Consider the following 15,270-nt stretch of genomic DNA (forward strand, 5'->3'; position numbering starts at 1 on the left):
ATTGCTTTCAGCTCAAAATAATCTACATGCCAAAGCAGCATATTTTGGGGTCACAAATTTTACTACCCTTCAAGCCAAAAAAACTTTTTTTTAAATAATGAAGAGGTTTTGCATCACATTAATAGAAAGGTAAGTGTAAATAGTTATATAGAAGTTTTCCAAAGGTAAATCTGTTCTTATATACAGCAGCAAATATTGTATTCTTTACAAAATTTTGCTTGTTTCCATACTCATTCTTTACAACTGTAGAACCTCTGCACAATGGAATTTTTAAATAAAATAAATAAAAACACTTGACTATTATAATGGAGAATTTTATTTCACCCTTTCTCAAAATAGGTAAATAGGTGGCACTGATATCTTTCAACATCAAATGCAGTTGAACTTGCTTGTCTAAAAATGGGAATTGGGAGCCAGATAAAAAAATTAATGCACAACTATATTTAAAGAAGAGTTATTCAAAAAACAATGTTACTTTATAGAGTTTTATATTTTACATGTTTTGAACATAAGCAATTCTCTATCTCATCTTTTAAACTATAATTTATCTATAATAAGAAAGCCTAATTCTTTGGAAATAATGCTCAGCATAATTGGCATTATAGAATTTTAAAGTATATTATAGAATATTCTGTCACTCGACACTAAATTGAAATTTTAAAGAAAATGATGGAAATAGCTGTAAGGGGAAAAAAGTAGCCTTTTAAATCTAATTTGTTATGCACTGCAGTAGGGTAATGGATGCAATGAAAGTTCTTTTATGGAGTTCCCATGTCCAAAAGGTATTTAGGTAGCAAAAGATGTTAAGCAGACCCCCTGCAATCCCCCTTTAACTGAAGATAGCAGGAAATAAGGAATATAGGTCTGTGTCCTCCTGATTTTTATTTCCTTAGGAGTACAACTTATGCAAAGGACACCTTAGGCTGCTTAGCAGATCACAAAGGGTGCACTAGACCCCCTTGCTGTCTGCTTAAATAGAGTGATCTAAAGGATGGCTGAAACCATACCGGGAGTTCAATCCTTCAGGTGGGTCTTTTCAAATTCCAATAGTGAGGAGTTACTGGAGAATTGGTAAGGATTTCACTAGGCCCCAGCAGGTTTGAGATCAAAAGCTTTGGTTAAATAAAAGCCTGTTGGGAAATCTTAAAACCTCTTTGTAATGTAACTTTAAAAAGTTAATACAAAGAACCCTTAGACTGAAGCCCGTAACAGCACGAACAAAGAGTATATCAAAACTGATTCCATTCAAAGAGAGAGGACATACAAATTCACTTAATTTAAAGAGCAATCCAGTTATATTACTATGTGAGAGAATAGAACTTATACCATACCATCGAGCCCATTTAGAAGATGTGCTCATTTCTTGTTACATATGCCAGATTTCATTCTTTGTCATTCAGATATGCTTTTTAAACAACATATATATTCATTTTCTGAAAAGAGAAAGAGCAATGTGCATTTAAATTCACTCCTAAAGAAGATTCTTTTAAAACAAATTAAAATTAAACTTGATGGGCACCCATCAGTCAGTTGGCTATCTCTTTTTCATGGCATCAAACTGCTAATTGCCCATTCTCCTTAAAATAATAAACCTTCAATTGATATTGATTGGTAGATCATGAATGAGGGCATTAATTATAATATAATTTTTATAATTAATACCAATCCATTTCTTCACAAGTCACACACTTTTATTAACTGAATTCATCCATTAATGGTTGAATGATAGTATTTTGCTCAAATCACCCCCCCCCAAAATCTTTATTTGGTTTTAATGTTTGAATTTTCAATTAGTTCTGAATCTTTCAAAACACTTTCATGTCTTCAATGTGTCTCCCATTTTCACATCAGGTATATGACATGCATACGTTAAGCACTGTTTACCATTTTGTTTTTCATAAATAGGGATACTGAAGCATACCGGGTAGGACAAATAATGTGCTCTTGACTGAGCCGCCATTTTGAGAGGGCATGGACTAGAAACTTTAGCTCCCAATGTCAAGCCTAAAAATTTTCCAACTGGGCAATGTCTCACAGAGCTCAGAAGGTGATTATAGTTTATGTTAAAAGATAAACTGAGGCATATTAACATTAAGAGTTTATATAAGCAACAATTGATTCAAATAAGGCATCATCGAATCTAGAGATACAAAGGAGTTGTGTGGAGCTGTAGAAAATTAAAGACTTACAGGCTAAAGGGAGCAGGAACAGGAAGTTAGAAAAGACAAAAAGGGAGCTGGTGATTGGAAGGTCACTTCCCTGTAGGGGATAGCAGGAGCCTATCTAATGCTGATCAGGGGATTCCCCAACTGACTGGTTTAAGAATCCATTTCTAGAAGAGCCAAAACTATAATTAAGTCTCAGTTTTGGCATACAGGCATAGTATAAACTACTCCTTCTTGGGCCTGCTGTCTAGTTTTTAACACTTAAGTCACACACAACTGAACTCTTTTCCAAGTGTGGTCATTATCAATAGCAAATATCCTGAAATTCTTATATTGATAGTTGGAGAAACTGTGGTCTATGTACCCATATTCAATTCCTTATCTGTATCTTCTCTTGCCTTCTTCGCTCATATCTTCTTTCACTTCTTTCCTTTCATGTCTGTGCTTCTCTCAGTGTGTCATCTGATTAATGACAGGGAAATGAAAAAAGGAGGGTAGTAGATTAAGTCTCTAGGACTTCCTGTGGGAAAGATAGAAAAAGCTTTGAAGAGTCAAGAATTCCTTGAACGAACTATCCCAATGAGTTCTTTGTTTGTTTGTTTGTTTTCTCTTTACCAAGTACCAGAAGTCCCTTAAAAAAATGATGAACAAAGATCTCAAGTGACCGACTCTACTGAAAACAAATTTACATTTTGAGAATCCTGCATCCTCACAGAATCTCCAATGAAACAGCTAAGTCAGTACCCCACAGGTGTGCCATCAGACATTGGTCCACTCAAAGCTCTTCAGCAAGCTCCTACTGATGTCTGTCCTGATGGAATGCTGTCTGACATAGGTCCTCCATGCAACTGGCCATTTGTGAAATAAGAAAAACTTCAAATCAGCAGTGAAGGGTGCACATGGCTACTAAATCTTTGATTCCCAAATATGTATGTATGAGTCTGCATTGCTTGAATGTATTCACATACATAATCCATATGGATTACATATATGTTCATACCAATATAGTTAACCATTGAGGTGTTATTCTGTTTCAACAGAATTCTGTTCCAACATTCTAAAATTCCAACATTCTGTTCCATGCTCAGTGGGAACTCTGTGACTAGATTATCCCAGTTGGATATTTTGGATACTTTTATAGACATACTAAGACCTTACTATTCCTGAAGTTATTGCTTAATTGTTCAGGGACTTTGAGTTTTTAAATTCATTCCAATACATATTCTAATATTTGAACTCAAGTCTTGAATTTCAAAAGTTCAAAAATCACTCCTTTAGCAATAAATAACTTGAATGTAAAGATATTCTTTGAACCCTTGGCAACCATCAGCAAGATTTGGGCCACTAAAGAGATTATTTTAAAAGTAGGTGTTATAGAACCAGTTTTAGGACATTTATAATTTTGTAGTGGGTGGGATACCTGCAAAGATGACCCACAAATTCAGAATTGTTCCATATTGTTTCTTCAGTGACTACCACAGGACACATGATAGATGCTTAATAAATGCTAACTGAGCTAATGAATAAAAAATAGATGAACAATTAGAGGACAAAATGAAACAGATGATTATGTGTTGAATTTTTTTCAGTGACCAAAGGAGAAAAGGCAAAAATTAATATCTAGAATTTTTCAAAGTGAAAATAGCTGTCTTTTCTCACTAATAAATAATGCATGTTCACTGGAAAGTATTCAAATATCTCACAATCATTCCTCTATTAAAGAAAACTAGTTTTAATGATTTAGTACATGTTGTTCATCCATGCACATTGAAGGTTGACATCTGTAAAAAAAAATTGGAACCAAAATATATGTGTATTTTGTTCAATGGCTAACCTTGAAAATTTAACAGTATGTTGCTACCTCTCCATAATACAAGGGTCTCTCTTTAACTGCCTAAGGTAGTTTATATTTTATATATCTGATAATGTATTTAGCTCTTTTGACAGATATTTTGGTTGCATTAAATTTTTTACTCTTATAAAGAGCATTTCAATAAATATCTTTTAATATTTTTCAAGTTCAGATTTATTTTCTTGGCATACATTCTAAGACATGAAACAGGCATAAAATGTTGGTAGAATTATTCTCTGAAAAGGTTGTGTTAGTTTATACCCCCACCAACTACATACAAGCCATTGCCCTATAAATTAGTCTGGATAGAATTCATTTAATCTAATAAGAAAAATAATCTCTTGTTTTCTTTTTTCCTTACTGTTGTCTTAAATCTTAGACTATGTAGGGACCATTTAAATAAATCAGTTATTTGATAAATCACACATGGCCCACACATGGAACATGTTCAGTACCAAATTGACTTCCCTCTCCTATCCAACACCTTACTGGAGTGTGTCTCTGCAGTAGATATGAGTTAAGGAAATAAAAAGATCTCAAAATTGGGTTAAATGCACTTAGGAAAGATCAAATCTATATGTTACACTAAAAAGAAAAAGCTTTTGATTATTGACCACTGTAATTACTTTTCATCCCTTCTATTCATGTGGATAATTAAGTAAATAAAACAGTTCACAAAGTATAGATCCTGTTTTAGGATGCATTCTTCAAGTCATCTTGCTACCAGTAATAATAAGACAACCTACCTATACTGGTTTTGAAGGCTCCAGTGGGATTGTCCACCACACACTCAATAAGCTGCTGACATGATGTGTTGATGGGAGAAAGAATCTGGGAAACAAAGATATGCAACTAAGAATATACCATCAGTGATGTGAATAAAAACCACTTTATATTTCCACAACCCCAGTCTGTTTATGTGCTAAAGTTAGTCATGGAAAAAGAAATTCCACTTTTATAATCCCATGCCAAAGAGTAAACACTGGTCAATATCTCTTGTCCATGAAGAATGGCAGGATCTTTTGGGGAAGGTCCTGAAGATGTCATATGTCTCTTTATGGACTTGGTCAGCACTTCCATGTAGCCTGCCCCTGGGTATGAAACTGTCCATATTTTGAGGTAAAATTATAAAGATCTCCAGCCCTACTATTTTACTACTCATTATAAAAGGAGTGTGGTGAGCTACCTACTATGTTCAACTACTAAGAGATAGTGGTTGTGTTAGCTGTCTTGCTGTGTAACAAATAAACCCAAAGTTTAGTGGTTTAAAACGCCACACATTCACTATCTCACTGTGGGTTTGGATTCTGTGTCCAACCTAGCAGAGTCTTTTGCATCAGGGCCTATCTCTATAGATGTCTCTGGTGCTGCAGTCACATCAAGGGTCAGCTGAGACAGGATCCATTTCCAAGCTCACATTTACTAATTGGCTGGACTCAGTTCCTTACTGGCTATTGGAATGAGGGTCTCAGTCCCTTCCTGGCTCTTGGCCAGAGGCTACCCTCAGTTCCTTGTCATATGGGGCTCTCCAACATGGGAGCATGGCTCATCAAAGCTAGCGAGGAAGTCATTATGACAGAAGTCACAGTCTTTTATAACCTAATCATAAAGTGACATCCATATTCTATCACTAAAAGTAAGTCACTAGGTTCAGCCCATAGTCAAGGGGAGAGGATTAGACAATGTCATGAATACTGAGAGGCAGGAATGTTTGGAAGCCATCTTAGAAGGCTATCTACCACAACAAGTGATTTCTCAGTTGATGGCAGTAGAGGAACCTAGGGAAAAGTAGGAAGGAGAATGCTGGGAAACAGTGGGAGAGGAATTCCTTGGAAAAAGGTGCACAATACCCTAGAGATAAACACAGTATCAATAAACACAGATGAGGGGCACCTGGGTGCCTCAGTTGGTTGAGCCTCTGCCTTTGGCTCGGGTCATGATCTCAGGGTCCTGGGATCCAGCCCCACATCAGTCTCCCTGCTCAATGGGGAGCCTGCTTCTCCTTCTCTGCTTCTCTTTCCCCTGTTCATGCTCTCTCTCTAATGTTCCTCTCTTTCTCTAAAAAAAAAAAAAAAAAAAAAAAAAAGTTCTTAAGAGAAAAACAGCACACAGTTAAATCTGGGGGTATTAGCTGGCCTGAGAAAGTGTTTTAAGTCCCAAGTCAAATCAGCATGTACCATGTCAAAGCAATAATGCCTCCAATTATGTATACATTGGGAAAAATCGAAACCACAGGTATTACTGGGTGACGATGGAAAAACCCAAGACAAACACAATAACTGATAACAAAGAAACACAACCTCAAGCAAAAGGGAAAATATTCCATGGCTAATGTAAAAAGGATCATAACTCTTATTCCCTTAAAATGCTGTATCTAAACATTAACATTGACAAAATGAAATTAATGATATTCAAAAGACTCTGAATCTGTATTTATCATATCAAACATATTCATATGCCATTTATTTATCATTTCACAGGTGGAAATTTTGAGGTTTCTTTTTTTGATAAAGAACATAGACCTAGTGGCAACTTAACGTTTACCCTTACTTTGCACCCACCCCTCACTTTGATAAGATAGTTGGTTCAAGGGAGGGATATACTTGGGGACGATACAACAGAATATAGAAAGTGTAGCTTACAGATCCACACAGAAGTAGGGGGCTCGTTCTTATGATATCTTTGTTATTAGCATGGCTGTTCTAATAAGTTGAGCTAATCAGCTGAGCGTACGTGTGTAGGGGTTATACACGTATTTTCATAATAACAAAAATGAACAGAGATACAGCAGATAAATTGTCTTAACAGGTTATGCTTGGTTTTCGTGTGAAAACTTACTAATTAATGCAAGTGTTGCAATATTTTTATGATGTTCCCCAAAGATGGCACTTTAAGGGTTATGCCATATGCTGATTGACAGCAGCCATAATTCCATACAATGAGACTGTATCATATTGTTTGAAGTGAGGTGATATTCATCTCTTGAAACTGATCAAACATACGACTGCATCAAACAGTATTACAACATAATCAGGCTGTATGTGGGGACTGCCAAGGTTGATCACCATGTTGTACTCTTTTCCCTCGGACTTCTCTAACAGAAGCTGTGACATACCACTGTTTCCACATTTTCCTCTAAGAACTGCAAAATCTAAGACAGAAGAAAAAAAATCCTGCATAAAATTGTGATTCTGTTTTGCTGTGTGAGTGTACATCTGTAGACTGCTTTAGAATAACAAATTTACTCCTGCTAAGATCTCCCTAAATATACAAATAAGAATGTAGTAAGGCCAAGATAGAAAGCAAAGACCAAACAAGGTGAAAATAATTCAAATGCCCTTTGTTTGTTTTTTTTTCAGTAAACAGGAAACTTGGAAGAAATGACTTAAAAAAAATGCTTTTCAGTGTCTGTAACTCACAACCATAATTTTTTTCTAATGTGCTGTTTTGCAAAACCACTTGATTTTTCTACAGACCTTGGGGCTATTTTGGCTTCGGAGGAAAATGATTAAGAGTCTGTCCCTACCCATCCCAGTTGCTGCTGATTTTGGAAAGAAGAATGAGGATGGGTGTGAGTGAATGAGGGTGATTTAGCTATTCTCTTGGTGGCATTCTTAATGGCGTGGAGTCCAATAACACAGTGGCTTGTCGAGTGATGCAGTTTAGGGACTGCCCTTTTATTACTAGCCATCACCCATCTGCCCATGCATCCATGCTTCCATCCATCCACCTATATAAAAAAGCCATTGAGATATTTGGGCAACTGTGTTCCAGAAAGTTTACAAAGAAACGGGGTGCTCAGATGAGAGTCATCTCTTCATGGTGATATTCATTGAGAGATATGTTAACAATCCTGGTTCTCCAGTGTGAATCCATGCAAGTCTCCAAGATGTTTTTTTTTTAATTTCTACTTTAATTCCAGTTAGTTATACTAGTTTCAGGTATATATAGAGTGACTCAACACTTCCACACAACAATCAAAAAATTGCAAAGAAATCTAGACACAGAATATAAATAAGTCATTTTTCCCCCTGAATACTGATGTTCTTTAACCCCCAAACACTTGAATATGTTTTCTACAAATGAGAACATCTTCATACTTAACTGCAACACAACCAGTAAAAGCAGATGAACTTTGATACATTCCTACCCTTTAGTCAACAGACCACGCTCTAGAGTCATTCATTGATGCAACGATATTTTTTGTTACCAAAAGATCCAGTTGAGATCACATGCTGCATTAAGTTGTCATGTCTCTTTGGTCTCCTCCAGTCTGGAATATTCTTCAGTCTGCCCTGGATTTTTTTTACGATTTTCATGCTTTTGAAGATGAGTCTTGTTATTTTGCAGAATTTCCTTTGGTTTAAGTTTGTTCGATGTTTCCTCATGATTAGATTCAGGTCACAGTGTCATAGAAGCAAGAATGAATTCCTTGCAATGCATCATACCAGTTCATGCATGATTTCAATAACTGATTCTGACTTGGTTCTTTCAGCAAAGTTCTGTGAGTCACAACCATTCTCATTATTTATCTGGAAAAAAGTATTTGCCTTGGACCGCATTCCTGAATGATATAGGTATAAAGTATGAAATATACATGACTATAGAATTGTTGATTGACAACTATTTTCTCTCAACATTTTGCAGATATTATTTTATTTTGCCTATTATGTTGCAATTGAGAAGTCTATTGTCAATCTCATTAGCATTCCTTTGTAGATAATCTGCATTAATAGGTTGATGTTTGTCCTATTCCTGTTACTAAATCCTTATGAAGTTTCTACAATAAAGGACTTTTTCATTCAAAACACCCTTTGTGTAAATATTTGTGGTGTGTAAATTATATATATAAATATATGTATAACCTCGTATCTATTTTCTTTACAACCTCAGATTTACTTCCAAGTTCATGAATTCCACATAAGCTGTATCTAATATGCCCTTAAAACCACTGATGGCATTTAACTTTGAGGGCAATATTTTATATTTCTAGAATTTCTAATTCGTTCTTTTTTCAAATCTATCTGTATCTTATTTTTAATGCTCTTATTTTTCCTTCTCTAATGCTTTAGACAGTTTAAATCTATATATATTACAGTCTTTCTGATTATTACTGATTATTATCTGATAATAATCAGATATTATTTCCTGCAAGTATAATTCTGCTGCTTTTTCTCTTTTCTAAATCTCTCAAGGTGGATTGTTACCTTGTATGTTTTGGAATTTTGAATGGTGAACTCATCTTTGATTGTCTTCAGCTGGAGACATCACATATGACCTGGGATAAGCTTGTACAGCACTAGATTTGCTCTCAGTTTACTTCTGTTTTGGAATACATTGACATCTCAACACGAAGTGTTAGAGGCCATGCACTTTGAACACCAAGCTCATATGATTTGTGTTTAATCATATAAATCACATGGCATGTCTGTGTTTACAGATTCTCTGGGAAAGTTTATTTCCCACCTGGCACCCAAGGGTAGATACCTTACTTCCTTTTCTTCTCTTTTCTGCTAGTTTGCAGATTATTTCCTGTCTACCATTTTACTGAAAGAGTAGTCCTTAAATGATCCTGGATTTTTCTAAGTTTCAGTTTCAATACCCCCTCCCTGCATCTCCCTCAGAATTTCCAAGACTTTGCTTTCTGTGTATCTCCGAGTATGAACATGAAAGCTCCTAAGTTTCTGAGACATAACCATCACCCTAGCCTACCCCAGTTTATTTATAGCCTGCCTTGTTAGTTTATGTCATTATCACATGGGTTTTCAGTTCTCTCTTCCTTTTGGTCCCTGGTGATGTTTCTTACTTTCTTGTGACCTCAACCATGGATTTAAGAGCATTTATTTTATTGTATCTAGAATTTTAGTATTTGCAGTGGGAGAATTTTCAGGATATCTACACCATAATAATCCTGTAACTGGAAGTCTCTTCTTGATATCCCATAGGCATCTTAATTTACCACAAACCATTCTGGTGGGCTTCCTCACAAATCTGGATCTCTGCCAGGGTTTCCCATCTCAATTTCACAAACCAGAAAGTCATTCTGATCTTTCTTTCTCCTTCACTGTCTAACCAACCACGAAGCCCCCTTGATTTCTCCACTGAATCAAGTCCTGAGCTAATCCACTTGTCTCCATCTCCCATGCCCCTGCTTTAGTGTAAGCCACCACCATCTTCCCCTGTGACAACCTCTTAATTCTCCCCCTTCCAATCCATTATTTATACTGCAACCAGAGAAAACTTTCTAAAATCATTCTGAGAAATTTACTTTTCTGCTTAAGACCATGAATATATTTCTATTGTCCTTTAGATAAATAAATAAACAAATAAATAAATCCTTCAAATGGTGTATTCCATGTGGCTTATTCACCTCCATCACTAATTAATCCAACAAATACATACTAAGCAGCTACTATTGGGCATGGTACTTAGTACTGGGCTTATAGTGTGTACTAATTTGTCCCCCCAAAATTCACAGTTGACATCCTAACCCCCAATGTGATGGTATTAGGAAGTGAAGTGATTAGTCATGAGGGTGGAGGCCTCCTGAGTGGGTTTAATGCCCTTATAAAAGAGTTCCCCAAGATCACCCCTGCCCCTTCCATCATGTAAGAAAAACAAGCAAGATGACAGTCTATGTCAAGGAAGTGCGCTCTCACCAGACACTGAATATTTCCAGACACTTAATCTGGGACCTCCAGCCTCCAGAAGTATGAAGAATAGATTTCTGACTTTTATTATCCACCCAGTGTAAGGCATTTTTGTTATGGCAGCCTGAATGTACCAAGACAAAGAGCTGTAACACAGTGCCAGACTAGCTGGTTTAGTTAACAGAAACTTATTTTTCTCACAATTTTGGAGTCTTTGGAGGCTAGAAGTTCAAGATCAAGGCATTGATAGAGTGGATTTCTGGGGCTTCTCTTGTTGTCTTATAGATGGTTATCTTCTCCCAGGTCTTCACATGAGTTTGTTTCCCTTTTTGTGTGTCTGTGTTATGTACTAGTCTTCTCTTCTTATACAGACACCAGTCGGACTGAAAGAAGGCCCACTCTAATAACCTCATTTTAATTTAAACACCTTATTTTCAAAGACAGTCACATTCCAAGGTACTAGGTGGTAGGACTTCAACATATGAAGTTTAGGAGAGACAAAATTCAACACATAATACTGTAGTAAACCTCAACAACCACCATTCTCTTGGCACTTTCCTGTTTCTTTTGCTTTCCAGATACTTATCCCAAGAAGTGAGCTTCTCCTTCTTACCTCAGGGACTTTGCAAAGATTGTTCCTTTCATTTGGAATGCCTCTCTCCCTGCCCCCAACTTTGCTTAGCCCAAGGCTAGAGCTCGGCTTCAATGTCACTTCCTCACAGAAACATTTCCTGACTCTCAGATTAGATTAGGTCTCTGTGTTTTGTGTTCTTCGCATCCTTTTTGTACCACTTCCTATAATTCTAATTAAATGATTAACTGTATAATTAGTGAATTTCCTTGATCCTACAATGCTATGAGTTGTTAGATGCACCATCAATTTCAAAACACTTGTAGGCAGAGGAAAGAAATACTACTCTATTAGTCGGCTATTGCCATAATAATTTTGCATTTATAAAAGCCACTCCAAAATTCAGGGACTTAAAAAAAAACAGCCTTTATTTTTCTCTCATGAGCCTGTGAGTTGCTGTTATTCTCTTGTTCAAGATTCAACTCCTGCTTCCCAGCTCTGGGGCCCAGGCTGACAGCTGGGTTCAGGTCTACTTCATGAATCTCCGTATTCTCCTAGGAATACAGGTTACCCAGGCCACGCTCTTCTCCTGGTGACTGAAGGTTCATGGGGAGGGCATACGTAATGCCTGTTAGAGCCTCAGCTTAGACTAGGTACACTGTCACTTCCAGCCAATTTCATTGTTCAAAGCAAGTGACAGCCAAACCTAAATTCAGCACATTGGGGAGAGTACATTGCCTCCACTAGTACAAGGCACTGCGGAGTCATTTGGAAAAGGGCATGGGTGTATAATGTATAATTCTATGACAAGAAAGAATTGGGAGCAGTAATTCAATCTACCATAACTATAGTAAAGAGTATGTACATAAATTTATATTTTGTAGACTTAAAATAGATTGTCCAAATAGTTTGTCTCTACAAAGATACACCAACCACTTTCTTCTAAATTGCCAGCAAACCTTCACAGTCAGAGCCTAAAGAATCTTCTGAGTCACACGTGGGCACCCGTAATTTTGCACCTCATTCTAGTGACCAGTCCTTTATATAACCCAGATGTGGGGCCAGACCTCTTTACAGTTGTGTAAGTTTAAGGCATACAAAAGGTGACTAATGTCCCATTTGCACTTGTGATTTATTTACACTCATTCATTTCTCTCCCATAACTAACTCTCTTATTACTGGAATTAAAAACTTTTTTCAACAAAAATCAACAGAGTTTTTGACAGATACTTGACATCTGAATGAGAATCCTTCAAATGCATGAACCTTTCTAGCTTGCGAATTCTACAGTCCGTTTCCAATGTTAATTGTACTGTGGAGTATGTGACAGGCAATTCTTTTGAGTATATCTTGATAACAAAAGAAAACACAAGTTTATCTCTTGGTGGATACCTGTTCATCTCAGAGGGTCTGCAAAGGACTGGAGTGTTTCCAGATGACATTTTAAGTGCAAGCACATCATTTCTCCAGTGATGAATGTGAGCTGCACTTAGGCCTTCTTAACAGCTCTATCTCCAGGTTTTTCTGCATATGCAATAACTTTCATTTCAAAGTTACCTTGGAGTGTAATCTTTTGAAAGAAATTTGAAAACACAATTAGAGGTTTAAATTTAAGTTAAAATTCCACCTTGTATGGTGGTAGTGGTGTAAATAACTCAAGCAACAAAGTATCTAACAAGACATACAATGTCTACTGTCTCACAACTTACGCCTCTTCTTAATAGCTGGTAAGTTGTTGTTGTTGTTTCTTAAGAAGGATTGGAAGACCCGTCCTATTGTACCACTGGTGTGGTCATCCGAAATTATGTCCTGTGTTTCCTTAAGCTCCCTACTACCAGTGGGGGGAGAGTAACCCATGCGGGATGAGTAAGCCTCCTTACCAGGGTCTGAGTTGGAGATAAAAATGATAGATTCTCTCTTCTGAGGTTGTAAGGATCATATGAAGTATACAAGAGTCATCATTCCCACCACACTGAGATAGCCTTCCAGAGAAAAAAACAAAACAAAAACAAAAAGCTACGATCCAGACAAGGACCTAGAGAAAGATTGAGAGAGAGAGAGAGATGGAGGGAGAGAGAGAGAGAGAGAACTGAGCCAGATCCCAGAGGACAGTGCATGATCATGGAATTCTCTCCTTAAGGCCCAAGATCATCTTCTAGGACTTTTTGACACATAAGCCAAATTTTTTGCCCGATTTTGTGAGTTGATTTTCATCCCTTGCAATCAAATAGAGAAGCAGAGTCCTGGGCACTACAAAGTAATAACTACCTGAACAGCATTATGGTTAGAAATAAAACCACGATAACGCAGCAACCAAAAATAATTTCTGAATAACCCAAGTTCTTTATTTGTTTTGTTTTTGTTTTTTTGAAGATGAAGGGAAAAGAGATCCTTAAAAATCCCCCTTTGGCCCTCCCCGCCTCGCTGTTCAGGCATGGCAGCTGCTTCTGCTCCTTTACATCTGTCTTGGAATTCCAGTCTCTCGTCAAGATAACCTCCTCCCCCAGATTTAACCTTTAGAACTTTTGTTCTCTCTCCCTTTCCTCCCTATTCTTTTGCCTACAGCCCCAAGGAACTTGTCAGTCAAAGCCAGACTCTCAAGGCAGGATGCATCTCAGAACACAAGAAACTGTTAGCAGGATGACACGAGTGCCTCCTTTTCATCCCATTACCCCCTTCTTAAAAATGTTATAAAATGAAACAAGTATACACCTCAGGTTTGAGGTTATACAAATGTTGTTTAACACCTTTTTTCTTGTTAACCCCACGCCTTCCATGTACATATTAACTACCTAAAACCAATTTTTTGAGTCAATAAAGAAGAAATTACTCCTCAAACAAAAAGGAATGTATGAATAAACATAAAAATAAGACATGAAACATTTTGGGGAATTTATTACTAAGAAATTCATGGTCAATAAATGCTTGATTAAAAAAATACATTTCTAAAATTTAAGTCTTTCCTTAGCATACATTAAAAAAAAAAATAACAAAAGGACTTTGAAGGCAAAAACAAGTTATCTATAAGCCAGAATAGAGTAGCACATTTTGTCTGCAGTTCTTGACAAAAAGTTATCAAAAATACTTAAAGATGCTTAAATCATGAATTAAAATTATTTGCTAATAGGGTTAGGTCCTAGCTGATAGAAGTCACTACCATTCACAATGCCAGTTTATGGATAAATGATGCAATGAGGCAAATGGGGAGTTCTAATGGGCTTCTGGGGAAAAGCTTTCCTTGACTACAGAAAGAGGCTCAAGCAAGAGGAAGTCCCTTCTCCTGTTTGGAAAGAAGGATATGGTAAGAATGTGATGGTTGGATTGCTGTGGCCCTCTTGTGAACATGAGGAGAGCAGTCAAAGAGAAGGTAACACATCAGGATGGAAGAGTAGAGAGATGCTGTCACTCTACATCTACTTCTAGCTCTCTGAAATGATCATTTTTCCATACTCAGCCATTCAGTTGAACCAGATCTTTCTGTTATTTTGCAACTGACAGAATTCTAGTCAATAGAGAACCATATGAAAGGGAGGCTAGACATCAGAATTGGGGTTTGAGAGAAACCTCACTCGTTAGAGGTTAAGAAGCAGAACTAAACTGCTGTCTTTTGGTGGAAATGGTCTGGTTGATCTGCTCCAGGTTGGATGGACTGGAAATCCAATGTTGTGTTTTTGTTCCTCTGTTCAAGGCAAAATTCAGTCCCCAGGCCTGACTGACTACTTTTAGCAAAAAGGAATTAATTTCTTAAATAGAACTTTAGATTCTAATAGAAGCTTAGGTAGGTGTTGAAAAGCTTAAAAATGTCAAGTGTGTACCACAGAAAAATTCACCATTTTTTCCCCTCCAAGACCTCCTGTATTATAGGTTTTCTTGTTTCTTAGTATTCATTCTCAGATGGCTTCCATGTCTCCTAATCATCTCTTGTCCTTATTTCCTATTTCCATAAAATTCTATGCCTTCATTTTTAAATCATGCCTTCTGCAATGTCACCCTTGTCTGCCTTCCTTTGGCCTCATTCCCCAAATGTGGAAC

General features: G+C 36.8%; 1 protein-coding gene across 6 annotated transcripts in view; it reads right to left on the reverse strand.

Annotated features, from left to right (window-relative positions):
- Window positions 1-296: 296 nt before the first annotated feature.
- GTDC1 (glycosyltransferase like domain containing 1) overlaps window positions 297-15,270 on the reverse strand; it is a 414,534-nt gene continuing 399,560 nt past the window's right edge. For 4 of the 6 annotated variants that reach the window (XR_006602412.1, XR_006602410.1, XR_006602411.1 and 1 more), the window contains 3 exons: window positions 4,764-4,848; window positions 2,530-2,685; window positions 297-1,433 (listed from right to left, as the gene is read on the reverse strand). The gene's annotated coding sequence lies outside the window, so the exon portion shown is untranslated. Of the gene's footprint in view, window positions 1,434-2,529; window positions 2,686-4,762; window positions 4,849-15,270 lie in introns of those variants that run through there. The other 2 variants (XR_006602413.1, XM_045066517.1) reach the window with 2 other exon arrangements.

The sequence above is a fragment of the Mustela putorius genome, unplaced genomic scaffold (assembly GCF_011764305.1).
Source record: "Mustela putorius furo isolate JIRA1106 unplaced genomic scaffold, ASM1176430v1.1 tig00003867_pilon_pilon_pilon, whole genome shotgun sequence".
NCBI classification, from domain to species: Eukaryota; Metazoa; Chordata; class Mammalia; order Carnivora; family Mustelidae; genus Mustela; species Mustela putorius.